We start from the raw sequence: 16,530 nt of genomic DNA on the forward strand, positions 1-16,530 counted from the left end.
TGCCAATTGATTTCTGAATTCATAGATGAGAAAGTGGGCCCAATAGGAATCATTTTAATCAATCAGAATTTGGTAGTTTGAATTAAATCAATTTTTTTATTTTTTTAATTAAAACTCTTTACTTGAATGTTCCAAAGACAAACTTAAACTGATAAAACAGAAAGCAGAACAACACAAAACATTTTCAGTACTTAAATAAAAACAATCAACTTTTACAGTTTTTCAATTACAATATTTCATTTATTCAAGCATATTAGTAAATGAAAAACCAACAATTCAACAAATTTAACTCAAGAAATCTTTAACAATATTTATTTTAACATATTGTGGAGATCTTCAATTTTTAACAATAAATGTTAATATTTTCATAATTGTGAAACATGAAATCAACTCATGATGTTCATAAACATAGTTTAGTAATAATAAACATTATTGTTGTTTTGTCTTCTGGATGAGCTTTGTGTCCTTTGACCTGGATCATAATAATTGATTGCTGGAGCCCTGCTATTGCTGGGCAATCCACGTTCGGTGTAACTGTTTTTATTGGAGTGCGAAGCTGTTTGGGTAACAGTTACTTTATCAGTGATCTTTCCAGAACAATGTGCTTCCAAAACCCTGACGGGCTCATTGAAGTTTTGGGGTTGCTCATAGCGATAATATTTGTAGGAATAGTCATGTGTTTGGGTTCGGGTAAAGGTGACTTTATCTCCAGAACTCTTTGTCTGAGCGACGGATCTTGATGAGTTCTTATTGCCATATTTTCCCATAGACATTTTTGTTTTGTTTCCGTAAATAGATTTTTTTAATTAGAAAATCAAAATAAGAAATTTATCAATTGATTTTGTGATATAACGGCAAAACTTTAAAAATTCACTTCAAGAACTTGTGTTAAGATTAACAAATCAGGAGATGAACTACCACGCACAGCCACGATATTCTTTGATAAACCTAAACTGTTGTACAAAGTACCGATAGATCATATTTGACGAAAGAAATGAATGAAAGAAGAGTCGGTCAGAGCTAAGGGCTCCGTTTTGTCGAAAGTTGTATTTTTTTGTGTGTTTTTAAATTTATCTTTCCAGTAAAGAATATTGTTTGTTTATAAAAGTGGGATCAAAGCGGTTCTCATGAGACGAAATTAAAGTGAGTAAAAATAATAATCGAAGGCCCCTCTTTTGTAAACAGAACTAGTCTTAGTCTTTATTAGCAAAAAAAGCTATTGATGATTCATGACTTGTAGTTAGTTTTATTTAGAAAAAGGGACTAATACAAATATGAAACACGAAATCGTAAACTTTATAAAGTAATAAATTAAATATTTATGGTACAAACCTTGAAACTCAAGAATTGTCTCCACACTGGTTGGTGTGATGTTTTTATTCAAACATTCGAGTTTTTGTAGTAATTTTTTAGTTAGAAAGAAAACAAAATGTTTGAGAGTTTAAGAATATCTGTTAGACGATCTGGAATCAGAATTATAATTCCTGATGAGCTTAATTTATTGTGTCTTGTAAAAGAAATATTTTGCCCTGATTACATTAAGTTTTTTTCTTGAAAATGAAGAAGGTTTATATATGTAGATATTTTAAAATAGAAAAATAAATATTAATTAAGGCAATATATTACCTTGAGTAAAACATTTTTTAATTGAAATCGATTCAATAGTTCCTGAGAAATTTAAAATCAAATCACTATGGAAGTTCCTTTATTTATCCTATTTAAGAAAACAAGTTTTAGAAAAAGTTCAATACAAAATCTTTCGGGGCACACTCCTTTCCATTGATTTAATAATATTAATAAACGAGAAATTTAAGAATTAAAGTATGAAGATCGACCATCAAACATCGAAAATGTTTTGTGTAAAATATTGAATGGAACTTATTCCATGGAAGATGTGCAATGTGTGAATGCAATATGTTTGCTGAAACATGTTTGAAGCAACATGTGTGTTGGAAATTTTAATAACAAAAAAAGAAGAAGTAGGTTGATCGAAGAAGGGGAGGATTTTTAAGAAAATCCGTCAGGAATTCCATCTAGCCTGGCTTAAAAGATGTTTTTAATATTTTCAAAAGTTACTTTCAATTTAACATTGCTCCATCTTTGAAGACTAGCCATTTTACACAAAGTTATGAACGAAAATGGATATTCAAACTTTATTATACTCCTATATCCTTAAATATGAGTTCAAGGCCCCCCAAACATGATGTGCTTTTAAATAGTTTATCTAGTGAACAAGATTTCTTGGAGGTCTGAAATTTCAGTATTCTATGATCTAGCGATCCTCAACCTTCCATTGATGTAACTATTTTGCATAAATTTATGAAAAAATCTATGTTCTGCATTTAAACGCTCATATTTTTCATTACATACTATAGAGAACTATTCTTTCACCCAAGCACATAATTTGTCTGAGAAATTTAAATATTGTAATCGGTCACATTTGTCAAATTGAAAATTTTGCCATTTATCGGCGTTTTAGAGTCGAAATAAAAGATTTTTAGAGAGATGTGTGTGCACTGTGCGTGCTTGTGTATGTAGCATGCGAATTTTTCAAAATTCCTATTGTACTTGATTGTATGTAAGTGATGCTGTTGTTTTTTTAAAATGTTTTATTCCTTTTTTCCAAAACCTTCCCTAGTTTTTAAAATATTGGAAATAGACCCATAGTAAGAAATTCTTGTTTTTGAACCTTTTAAAAAATACCGTAATTAATTTATGGAATATTACTACTCTTGCTGATTCTTGAGTTATGGCCGACAAATGACCAGTAATCAAGTAACAGAGTGCACAAAACAATATTGCTATTTAAAAAAAGTTGCTAATCTACAATATACAGATATTGACATTAAAACAGACACAGAAACAGTTGCTTAGAGTAAAACCAAATTAAAACAACAACATGCATTAAAAGTAGTTTTAAGCTTTATCAAAAAAAGTAAGACTATCGCATGAAAAATAACATTGATTTCGTTTTTTTAGCTTGTTGATTGTTTGGAGATGAACCGTTTCTAAAGTAAGACTGTATTTTTGGTGGACATTAAAATATAAAAACACGTTGGACCACAGACCATAACATAAATATGAGTTTATAATATTTTTTTTTATTTTTATAAAACAAAAAGTTCACTTAAGGAAGTAAATTCAAATTATTTTAATAATATCACAATAACTTTTAGGGAGAACATGATTCGCGGTAAGCATTGTTCCCTAGAAGAGAACGCTGCCGATAATCCGCAAATGAAATCCCCACTTCTATTTTTTTCAAACTCCGTCAATGCATTTTTGTTTTCATCATTTGAGTTTACTTTTCGGAGCTAAGCAAAAGTTCGGGGAGAGTACGATAACTCAGGCGACATGATGGATTTGTATAGAGCCAAAACTTTTGTCTATTAGCTTGTTCTTAAATCAAGTCTAAAGTATGCATAGTTTTTAAAAAAAATTGTTTTAAACTCAAAATTTGTGCAAAAAAAAGTTAAAAAAAGGTTTAAAGTGTAATTTTTAAAAACTTTAAGATTATCTACTACTGTTTTTATTTGAGAATGTATTCAAAGTTCAATTTTTCACAAACAACAAACTCAAAAATGGTTGTTTGTGACATTTATTTCCTGTAACTTGGCATTGGGATAGTTTATGATTGGAAACCATTGCCTTGGAAATGACAAAAATTGGGACATTACATTTTTGGAAAAATGGACATTGGGACACACGGGTTGGGAATTTTGTCCTACAATCGGAAATGGTGGATGTTGTTACCACAATTGAGAAAATAAGCAGCAGTGAAAAACGTTAGTTGGAAAAATCGAGCGTGAAAAAATACAAAAAGTTAAAAATAAAAAACAAGGCAATCAAAAGTTGAAAAAAAATTAATTTTTAAAATTTATATCATATTATGTGCTACCTATGCTAAATTATTTGTTTAATTAGGTTATTTAATTGTTTAATTAGGTTATTTAATACTATGAATTCAAAATGTATTTCTTATTTTTTAAAAACATTGATAGTATTATTTTCTTATGTTTTTGTTGAATAAAAAGATAAATACAACTTAACTTTGTTCAGAATTATTCCCAAAATCAAAATCCTTAAACACAGATTCACCATATTTCGAGTATATCAAAGAAATTATGTTTGGCGCCAAACAGTTTGACTTGTACTACAAAGCTAAAACTTTTTATTTGCATTATGCATGTATAAGTTTGTATGCCTTATTTCTTGTTGCCGTTGTTAATCCCATCATTCTAAGGCTGAACTCACACATGAAAAAATGTGAGTTACTAAAACAAAGGGATGAGGTTAGATTTTTCCATTTTCACAGTTCTGTTTTGTTTGTTTTAGAATATTCAAATTAACCTTAGATTGCTAGGTTGAATTTTGAAATTGTCAAACAAGTTTTTCTTAAACTTACCATGAAAATGCTAGAAGTAATGATTTTGAATGCGTTACGAAGATTTAGACCGAATACATAGGGTCATATTCAAAGTTCTTTGATAAGTTCTTATTTTGTCTTTGCTAAGCTAAACTGCATTTTATGTTATTCATAGACAATTTAAACAGATTTCAAAACGATAATCTGGAGTCTAAAAATAAACACGGCGGAACTTTTGTTTAATCTGTTTCTAAATCTATTAAACGTCAAAAATAAACAAACTGATTGAGGAAATTAAGTTACGAGAAATTTTATTTGAAAATTCATTCATATTTGAAATATCAGCTGTGTCTAACCTATATGTTAAATTAAGACCCAAGGTCAAATAATAATAAATAAATTGGCCGGCGCAACAGTCCTTTAAGAACTAAGGCCTAGTGACTTACAACTTTCAAGTGACCTACAGTTTTAATCCGATTCCGACCGGCTAATTTGAAAAATCACTTCTCATGATAAGAAATAATATAAATTTATGTAAAAGATTTGGTAGATGATGGTACTAGGTCGATTTCATTAGATATCAGACGTTCTCCGACTTTTGCCGAAAGTGGCTATAATTTAATCGAATCAACCCGAAATCATTTAAAAAATTATGATCTTAAACCCTTACTTACTTAAAGTGGCGTTACAGTGCTGTGTGAACTAGGGCCTCAGCAAACAAACTTCTCCATTTAGCTCAGTCCCTAAGCTAGATGTCTCCAGTTTCGCGCTTCAAGTTGGGTGAGGTCACTTTCCACTTGTGCGCGCCACCTGATTCGCGGTCTTCTTCTACTACGCTGTAATGTGAGTGTGGATTCGAAGACTTTCCGGGCCGGAGCATTGGTTTCCATGCGCACTTCGTGTATCAGCCATCTTAGTCGTTGGACTTTTACCCTTCTGGCTAAGTCTACGTCGCTGTTCTGCCCGTATAGCTTGTCGTGCCATCTTCTCCTCAACTCTGCACTCTCTCTCGAACCGCGCAAGGTGCTTTCATCAGCTTTTGTCATAACCCATGCTTCTGCACCGTTTTACAGGACGGGGATGATAAAGGTCTTATATAGCGACACATTGGTCCATAGAGAGAGGGCTTTGCTACTCAATTGATTTCTTAGCCCAAAGAAACAGCCGTTAGTAAGAGTTATTCTTCGTTTGATCTCAGCGCTGGTGTTGTTTTCTGCGATTATAGTGGAGCCTTAGTTTGACTACTTCAAAGTTACGTCTGTCGATGGTGACGTTTTGACCAAGACGTCGTCGGTCGGTGTTGTAGGTCCTTTCTTGACGATAGCATGTACTTTGTTTTGCCCTCATTAACCCATTTTTGCCGCCTCTGCCTCAATACTCGCAAAAGCCCCATTGACATCACGCTGAGTTCTTCCGATTATGTCAATGTCATCACCATATGCTAGAAATTGGACAGACTTTTGAACGATAGTGCCTCTAGTGTTGACGTGTGAGCACTGCACTATGCTTTCCAGTACGATGTTAAAAAAATCACACCTTGTCCAAAACATTTTTGGACATCGAAATGTTCTGTTAAGTTGTTTCCAACCTTTATGGAACAGTGTGAATTCTCCATGGTCATCCTGCACAAACGGACGAGATATGGCACTATGCAGCTCGTCCCTGTCATATGCGGCCTTTTTTCAGGATCAGGCAAACAATACTGATGCCCAATTCATCGGGTATGCTTTCTTCCGACCATATCTTACAGATAACTTGGTGCATGCTCCTAACCAATTTATCTCCAGCTGCTTCAAAAGCTTTGCATTCAAGCCATCCGCTCCAGCAGCTTCATTAAAATTCAGCTTAGATATGACAATCTTTACTTCTTCTAAGTCGGGAGGACGAGATTGTTGGCTTTCGTCGTCTATGTTGAATGGATCATACTTCCTGACAGCGGAATTCAGTTCGTCTTCGCCGTTATACAGTCCGCAGAAGTGGTCCTTCCATATCCTCAGCATTAACTGCGGTTCCACTATGATGTTTCCACTTTCGTCTTTGCAGCCTTCGGTTCTAGGTTTATGTACCTGTGAATTTCGTTTCACCTGTTCATAAATCTTTCGAACTTCGTTCCTGCTGTTAAACCTCTCAACATCTTCGACCGCAGGCTTCACATGCTCTCTCTTTTTCCTTCTGAGAAGTCGGTGTTCCTCTCGCCTCTTCTGCTCATAGAGCTCATGAGCAGCTCTCGTCCTTTTATGCAGCGCCGCTTTGCGTGCCTGTTGTTTGGCTGCATTTGCCTGCCGACATTCCTCATCAAACCAGGGGTTCCTTGTTGGTGGCTGTTTGAAACCCAGCACATCAGAGGCAGCTTCTCTAGTTGCATCTTGGCAATGTTGCCACTGGTTTTCGATACATTGTGTTGGCGGCAGAGAAATTCGAGGGAGGTTACTTGTAACTCGGTCGGAGAAGGATTTGGCGATTTCTTGTGATTGTAGCCGTTCGACGTTGTACCTTCTCCCATCATCTCCCTGTTTTGTCTTGGGTCTGGAAAGACGAATCGATGTTAGCTCCTCGGGAAGTTCGGATATCCATGATGCTGGAAGCGTGTTTGGCGTCGATCGCAATATGGTCAATCTGGTTGACGGAAGATTGATCTGGAGACCTCCAAGATCCTTTGTGGATGTTGAGGTGTAGAAAACGCGTACTGGATACCATGACGTTTCGCCCCGCAGCAAAATTTATGAGCCTGAATCCGTTGTCGGAAGTGTTGTCGTGCAGGTTGTTTTTCCCGATTAGTCCACCAAAGATGTCTTCCCTTCCTAGCTTGGCATTGAAATTACCAATTTTAATATCGTAACTAGGACCCTGCTCATATGTTTTGTCTTAGAGCTCGAAGAACATATCATTGGTGTTAACGTCTATCTCTTCTGTCGGGGCGTGCGCGTATTCAGGCTAATGTTGCCGAATTATCCTTGATGCGGATGGTCATGAGGCGCTCATTGATGCACCTATAGCTCAAGAGTTGTTGCCTAAGTTTGGCTCCAATAACAAAGCAACATCCAAATAAGCGCTATTGGTTTTCTCGGTAGCAGTCACCATAGTAAATGTCGCAGTTTTTCATCCTCTTATTGCCCGGCCCATCCCATCGTATTTCCTGGATGGTGTTGATGTTTTATTTTATAACAGTCTAGAGCCTCAGCTAATTCTTCGGCCGCACATGGTCTGTTAAGGGACCTACCATTCCACGTGCATATCCGAAGTTTTTGTCTTTTAGTCGTTTGCGTTGGTTTTCAACAGTAAATCCGTCCGTATCCGAGGTTTGTTGGTGCTTCGCAACTATGAAAGGTTTTACGTGGCCAGGAAGTCACCCCAACGGCACAACCCGCAACCTGGAGGGCCAGATCCTAAGTATAAAACCGCTCCTCATAGGCCTGGGCTCCGTATAAGTCGAAGAAGCCCTATAAGGTGTTCACTAAGTAGTTAAACATTACTGGAACTGTAGATGCCACCCTTGATTCCATTTCGAGAATTCGTCCGCTGCCGCCTGGATAAGTAGAGGTGCCTTAGTGGAAACACCTCTCCCCCCTCTCTCGTGTGCTGCCCCCAACATCTTTTCACGGGGATTGGAACCCAACCTCCAGTTGAGGTACTAGGCACCCGATGTTCACCGCGGGGAGGTGAGAGTAGGAGTTGATAGACAGAGGTGGGTTTTAAGAAAAACCTGCGGACGCTTGTGTCCTCTTGAATGGACATGTCTACCATTTGAACATCGACCTTAAACCCTTACCTTTTTGATAAAGCTATTTAAAGCCCTAAATACATGAGTTTTGTTATGAAATCTTAACACATTAAAAGTGGTATTATTGTTTTGTCCGTCGTTGTATGTTAAAAATATGTATTCATACATCTTTAGATATCAAAAGCCTACATCAATCTAGTTGCATATTTTATTTCTATTTAGATACATTTATGCACCCATTTCGTATTTAAACTCAATTTTATTTTCAATCCTTTCAAAAGTTCTTTTACATGCAGGGGACGTTTACATGCATCAAGCCAGTAGTTTATTTTAATTATTTTTATTTCGACATTGATCCCCAATATCTCCATCACCACAAAACACAAGCCACTATGACATTACATAAACTAATGGGATTCAATTCACGATAAATTAAACATTCCCTTTCTATGTATGTATATGTGTATCTTGTCCTGTTGCATTTTATTTTCATTTACTTTCCACATCCTTTACAATGTACATCATCAAATATAGCATAGCCATGATATACGAAAGTATAGAGGTCCAACAAAATGAAAAACTAAAAATAATGGGAATTCTCTCCCAACATTTTACAATTTTACAATTTACATACTACGTCCTTAGTCCATGATGGCGATGGGTTTAATGGGACTGGGAATGAGACCAGACAGACTGTATGCGAAGCTGAACTTCCGGTATTGAAAATGAAAACATTCTGTTTGAACGTTGAATCCTCATACAGAAAAGCTTTGCCTTTCAATTACTCAATCCTTTCACATACTCGTACACTGCATTACTCAAACTCAAAGCAAATCGTTCTGCTGCTCTGCTACATGAATGCTCCGTAAAAATGAACTTGGTTTGAAGTTTCAAAAAAAAATGGAGAAAAATTAAAAATTACGATCAGTCACTTTGCTCACATTTGGTTATTTCAAAACTAATAACGAAGTCAGAAGAAGAAGAAGTTAAATTTCACATCTGAATTCTCATTCTAATTATCTCATGTTCAAAACCATTTCGCAAAACATCCTTCCCAACCTCCATCCCTAGGACGATATTACGACGCCCGACAGAACGAAAATACGCAAATTATCGTAAAATTGAGCTTTTTCTTCTTGCAAGTCTTCTAATCCTGCAGTTTCCAAAGTTCTTCTCCTATCGTATCTTTGTATTCTTTCCCATCTCAGACTCAGACGAAGACGAGGGTATTTGATTTGAACATTTTGAAATCGATTGGGGAGTAGATTGAATTAAAATTGCATCGCTGTGTAATTTCCCACGAAATCGAATCTATTATAAAATCTTCTGGACCGATGCACAAGTGCAGACACGCGTTCATAGAATTTCTACCTACACCATACCCAAATCCTCCTTCCATCCAACACTCTAACATTCCAGAGCCTTGTTAATAGAGAATCCCCAACATCACATTTTGCTGGAATTTAAGCACAAAACGTTCCTGACGTCCGTAAGTTCGATCTACTCTACGAATATACTTCAACTTCAGACAAACTGTACATAAGGGCATATGAAGGTATGTTCAATATATCGCGTCTTTGACTACACGTTCGTCATCGTCCTTGGTCGTCCTTGGTTATGTGATGTCTATATGTTTCATCCATAGGAATGTTTGTGGGATTGAGCTTTGAGAACAGAATACAGGCGTATTATGTTATTCAGGTAAGATTTAAGATTCACCTGTCATTTCTGGTTAACTGGGTTTCTCGTCCAATACCTTCTCTGCACCTCTACCTCTCTTTGGTGTGTGCCAAGATATTATACGTTTGTTATAAGTATTATTAAGTTCCTTTTGATTTCAAGTTCTTCCTTCTAGGCGTTTTGTTTTGTGTAAAAAGGCTATCTATTGACGTACTAATTATAATTGGAATGATATATATTTAGCAGAAACCAATTAGTTATTTAGATAAGTAAACCTCCATAATAACGCACATACTCTTAGATAGGTAAATCCATCATATCTATCTATCGCAAACAAACACCACAACAAACCTTCGATGCACAATCTTTGCCCGCACGTTTTATAGCTGTGTAGGTCGTTACACATAGCAGGTACGAGTATGTACCTTACCTACCTAATCTGCTTTTGAAAATTACTATCTTCGAGTAGATTTCTATGAAAAGCCACCCGAATAAAACCGGCCGGACTGTTTGGAGAATCGGGCCAAGACTTAACATTCTATAAGGCCACATTTGAGGAAATTTTTAAATACCAAGTACCTTCAGCTTTTTATATTCGTTTTTGAACTTGTAACCATGTTCAGCAAATTTAGACCTTAGATGGCAAAGTAATGGGTGACGTTACGTGTGGCTTTCAATCTGACAGTTGTTTTTTTGACAGCTGTCACTTAATTTAGGCTCAGTTTGCACTTATACTCTTAAAAAATGTTTTCAAATCGTACAAATTTATTACCAAAACAGACGTTGTTGAAGGAAACTTCTGGTTAGTGGACTATCACGCTTCGTCGGACTGTGAAATGGGCTCCAAGATTGTTTTTTGTGTGTTATAGAAAAGTTTTTCGAAAAAAAAACACATAAAATTCAGAAAAATGCATGAAATCTTTATTTGATTCGATACACGGTCCAAATTAATTTAATGATTGAAGATTATTTCATGCAAATGTTGACCTTGACTGCGCCTCAAATGGTTCATCCGCTTAGTCCAATTTTGGCATAATCTTTCCAACTTTTCGGGTGGTACCTTACGAATAAATGCTTTAATGTTGTCTTCCAAAACGTCAATTGAAGCGGACTGGTCTCTATAGACATGAGCTTTAACATAGCCCAACAAAAAATAGTCCAATTGACCGGTCCCGAACGTAAAATAAAATGTTCACCGAACTCTCCTCTTAATTCGTCTATTATTGCGCGTGCTGTTTGACATGTGGCACCGTCTTGTTGAAACCACATGTCATGCAAGTCAAGCTCTTGCATTTTGGGTAAACAAAAGATGGATATCATCTCCCGGTAGCGCTCACCATTCACAGTTACGTTATGATTCGCATCATCTTTGTAGAAGTGAGGTCCAATGATGCCACCAGCCCATAAACGGTACCAAACTGTGACTTTTTCTGGATGCATTAGTAGCTCTTGTAATGCTTCTGGCTGATATTCACTCCAAAATCGACAATTCTGCCTATTTACGTACCCATTGAGCCAAAAATGAGCTAAGTCGTTGAACACAATTTTTCGGTAAAAAAGTGGATCTTCGGTCAACTTTCTAAGATCCCATTCAGCAAAAATTTTACGTTGCAGAAGGTCGTTTGGCTTCAATTCTTGCACCAGCTGTATTTTGAAAGGCATCGCTCCTGAATCCCTCCGCCAATATTATCCACGTTGTTGAGAAACAGGGGCCCAATTGCTAATTTGATAATTGATGGACATCAATAATACTGGCCGATCCATCTGATATATTTTCTTCAGTTCGCAGTCTACGTAAGCGTGTTGGTGGTTTAATGTGCAACAATGTAAATTTGGTGCAAAATTTAGTCACAATAGCCCGAATAGCCGAAATGGAAGCAGAGCACGCATTTTGATAATAAAATTCAATAATTTGAAAGCGTTGTTCGTTTGTAAGACGATTCATGGTTAAATTATAGACCAAACTGTAGATGTTTGACAGTGAAATAAAACACGAAACGTCCGTCAGCTGTTTAAACCAGTGTTGCCGAAAAGATAATAGCTAAAAAATCACCCTTTATAACCTAAACTGATAAGCCCGAGACAATTGACGCCTTCGTAGAGAACATCTTACGCGTTATTGTTGACCAATTTCTACAAAAACTTGTAATAAATTGGGTCCTTAGGCTAGATTTTATTTGAGGCAGTAGCAGTGTTAACTGTTGGAAATCATTTTTGGAAAACAAGAATCAACTCTTATCTTTGTAACAAAGCTTAATTCTTATGGTTATATACAATCCAATTAAACGCGATTTATTTCTTCTTCAGTTCCAAGTGTCTAAAACAACAACCTTTATTACAAGTCCATTATATTATAACCTGGATTCATTGTTAGTTGAAAAATAAAATTTTGAGCAGAATTTGTTGCTCAATTCTGTATATTTTCTTTAAAGCGTAATGTACTTCAAAGAAGAGCGTTCAACATGATTGCTGACAATTATATCTTTGATATATTACGTCGCATGGCACCGTCATCGTAACGTTTCTTGTCTCACCCTGTTTACCTTTATTTTAAAGGATAATGCTCTAGTGGTACAAAGCATTCATTCATTCCCTTTAATTTAGCCGTAAATCTGGCGCCACCCTAAACTCTCGTTATACTCTCATTATACTGTAAAGTACAGAGATTAGTTCTTTGGCCGTACTTCACGAATTTGGAATGCTTCTGTTTTCTGATGTCATTGCAGTGTCAAAGCAATGCACAATGACAACACCTTTTAATCGGTCCCTTTCTTTTCCTAATGCTCACACTCACTGTGTGCTCCCAAAAATCTCTGACTGAGTAGTCATTCATTATACAGGGTTTTTAAATTGGCGCGGGTAGATTTTGGCGTCCCGTGGAGGCCATTTTGTTTTAGTGACATCTGTCAAATCTTTTTTTTATTATTCAGTTGCTTATGCCAAATTATCACGGCAAGTTACACAATTGAACAGCAAGTTCAAATGATAAAACGTTATAAATGAGGCCAAATATGAGACGACCGGTTCAGTAAACAATTAGCTAACACCCGTAGGTTCAAGGAACGCAAGATCGGTCCAGAACATTGCAGTGGTCCGTGTAGTACGTGTAGTGTACAGCAGAACCAGAGGCAGTCTATTACTCGCAGTGAACAGGAACTCGGCCTTTCGCAGACTTCAACTTGGCGAATTTTGCATCGGGACTTGGGCCTACACCCGTACAAGATCCAAAAAGCTACCGTTTTGTGGTGGATTTCGGGCCAGCGGCGTCATAAGTGGTGCTTACTTTTTTGAAAACGACGTTAGTGAGGCAGTCACCGTCAACAGCAAGCATTTCGTATGGCTTAAATTGAACCATATGGACCGCGACGACATGTGGTTCGAGCAGGAAGGTGCTACGTGCCACACAGCAAACGCCACGACATCTACATACAACATAAATAAAAAAAAATTATGAATCAGGACTTTGTCAATTCGCCCTAAAGTTGCATTTGGTTGGTAAATAATGAAGATCCTTGAAAGTTTATGAAGATGAAGACATAAACTGATGGTGTATTCATATCTTGTTGTGTGCGGAATTCCAGTAAAAGCAGAATATTGATAAAACTCCGTACCTTCATATTTATACTTCCTATTAAACATAAGCATATGTTCTTCTTAAATATACGTACATTAAATAGAATTAAATTAATCTAATTGAGTGATATAGAAGGACTAACAACGACGAGACGGTTTAAAAGATAAAATAACCAATTAAGTTATAATTGAAAACGAAAAGAAATTAATTTATCTGCAAAAAGCTAAGGCACAAGAGTTAATGTGTTGAATAATAATTAAATTCTTATAAACTAATTGTATACAGCCAAAGCCTTGATCTGGGAATTAAAGAAATGTTACATTTAACGTAAGAAAATATATGTAGGTACATACAAAAAATAAAATGTCCCCATTTCTAAACTTTTGTTGAAACTCTAAAAAAATTCCAATTTGACAGCTGTCACAGTTATGGGTTTTGTAATGGAAAATTATGACAGGAGAGAATAACGTGGTTTTTAAACAACCGGAAATGTTCCCCACTGATTTTAATTCGTTTATGAAATTTCGTTATGATTAACAAACTATTCTTAACGAAGAAAATAAGTATTTTCTAGATAGCAGTTTTTTGAATACTCCAAAATTAGTTTTGCTAACTGGTAAAATAATAATTTCCTTTTATTGAAACTAATCCGTCTCAGCACTTACAAAGAGTGAAGTGACATTTCGGGATAGTAATACTCGTACATTGTAGGACCACCACTTAATGATAGCTACCCTAAAATTGTGTTCAGCTATAGTTCAAGGATCTAACGGAATAACACGAGTTCCTTAATTCAACATCGTTAGACCCGTCAAAAATTCAGGGAGCACCTGTCTCACAAAATAAGAACAATCAGCAGCATAATACATGCCGACATCGAACACCTTTCGAACGCTATGAAAAATGTTTTCATTTCAGGTGCTGACAGTTCACAGCAACACTTGGTGAAAGAAGTGGACGGTACTTTACTAAGTTCAGTGGATGAACAAGTCAGAAGGTGAAAAGAATACTTTCCCTCGGTTTTATAACGAGTGATTGCAAACAACGTGCAGCTGATGCCTTCTGAAGCGCCTGAACAAAATAATCCCCGAATCCGAACCGCACCTCCCAGTAAAGATGAGATCATTTTGGCAATTAAAGCACTTCAGAACAACAAACCGGTAAGGCTTGATGGAATTCCCACAGATCTTTTGCAAGCAGCGACAACGTCAACAAGCGAACTTGTTCATCCACTCATAAAAGAAGTCGGGACCAACGAAAGCTTCCCCGATGACTGGATGAAGGGAATGATCGTCAAAAAAAGGAGATCTTACAAAGTGCGAAAACTGAAAAAGAATTTGGGTTCTACCTGCGGAGCAGTGCGTTGAATACCGATCACCACTACACCTGCTGTTCATCGACTTCAAGAAGTCCTTTGATAGCGTCAACAGGGAGTAATATGGTTAGTTTTGCGGAGAAGAGGTACTCAAAAAAACTAATTGCTATTATGAAAGCAACATATGATGAACCCAAGTGCCACTTTCTGCACGATGGTAAGTTGTCAGATGATTTTTAAATCCGAAGTGGAGTCAGACAGGGCTGTATTCTGTCGTCAATGTTGTTTTTGCTGGTGATAAACGATGAACTGCACGCAGCTTTGTCAGGTAGCAGAGGGATCATATAAACTTTGACATCCTATTTAAAGCACTTGCAGCAGAAAGTTGAAATCGTGGGGCTGAAAATTAATTCCTGCAAAACAAAAATGAGCTTTCAATGCCTTGATAGTATCGTCTCCATCGAAGGCGGAAGCGAACAAGGCTTTATCTGCCACATCGGTAAATCAAAAGCAGAGTTCGGTATACTGTCGGAAATTTGGAGGAATAACTCTATCAGCTTAAGAACAAAGATACGATTCTCTCGCACTTATGTCGAATATTTGCTTCTTTATGGGTGCAGCACCTGGAAGGTTACTTCAGCCATTACAAGAAAGTTGCAAACCTTCGTGAATAGATGTCTTCGCAACATCCTAAGGATTTTCTGGCCAAACAGAATATCCAATGAGGTACTTCATAGAAGGACAGGTTAGGAACCTACGTATTCGATTCTACGAAGGCGTATATAAGTCGTAATGAATTGGACATATGCTTCGAAAAGGTAACGATTAAATTTCAGGCCAATCCATGCAGGGAAATCCGCTCACACAAGATTGAAGAAGAGCTGGACGACAGAGAAGTACGTGGCGCATAACAGTGGAGGAGGAATAAGTGTCACTAGGCAAAGTTGGAGGGAGTTGAAACATATCTACGGAAACCGCACACGACGGCGTGTAGGCGTAGTTGAGGCCCTATGCCCCTTAATGGGGTTTTCAAAGGATTTAAATGGTATGAGGCCCTAAACAAACAAAACAAAAAACAAGCACACCTTAATATGGGTAACGGACCTTTTAATTATAAATGTCAGAAACTTTGGAGTTTTTCAATGGATTAGGTGAATCCATTAAAGTAAAATCTACCTGGGTCATCTAATGTTCTTTTTTTTGCACGGGTACTGCCCGTTGCGAGGAAATCTTCCAAGAGTATTTCTTGTCATAAAAAGTGCTTTTTTAAACTAGCCGTTCGGATTGGGCTTAAAACTGTAGGCCCCCTAAATCTCTAAAAACGGTACTTGCACACTGAAATGTTTGAGAGTTATAAGTCACTAGGCCCTAGTTCTTCTAATGACCTAATTTATTTTGAATGTCTTGGAATCTATCAGTACAAAGGTTTAAAATTACATCAGAACTTTCAGGCCTTCAAATTCTATAAAACCGAGCCATTCAATATTATTGTATCAACTTTTAAACACGAGAAGTTAAAATCTTTCATGATACACATAAACTCAACAATTTTAACTGCTGACATAATCTAAGAAGATATTGTAGTTATAAGATAGCACAAGACACGCCCAAATTCCTTCAAAATTGGCCTTAAAAATTGTAATTTTTTTAATTTTCCAGCGCCCCATCGTCAGATTCTGATCATCACATCAGGACCATTTGAGAAGTCTATCCTTTCGTTTACTACTTGACGTTCTATTATTCTAAAATACTTTTACTTTCTATATAAATGTTGTCCCCTTGTTGTCATTTTTCAAATTCCAGCTTTTAATATATAATTTAGGACACATTTTGAAATATTGTTGACACTTCTGATGAGTCGACTTATTTTGACG

This window comes from Eupeodes corollae, chromosome 1 (assembly GCF_945859685.1).
Source record: "Eupeodes corollae chromosome 1, idEupCoro1.1, whole genome shotgun sequence".
Lineage (NCBI taxonomy): Eukaryota > Metazoa > Arthropoda > Insecta > Diptera > Syrphidae > Eupeodes > Eupeodes corollae.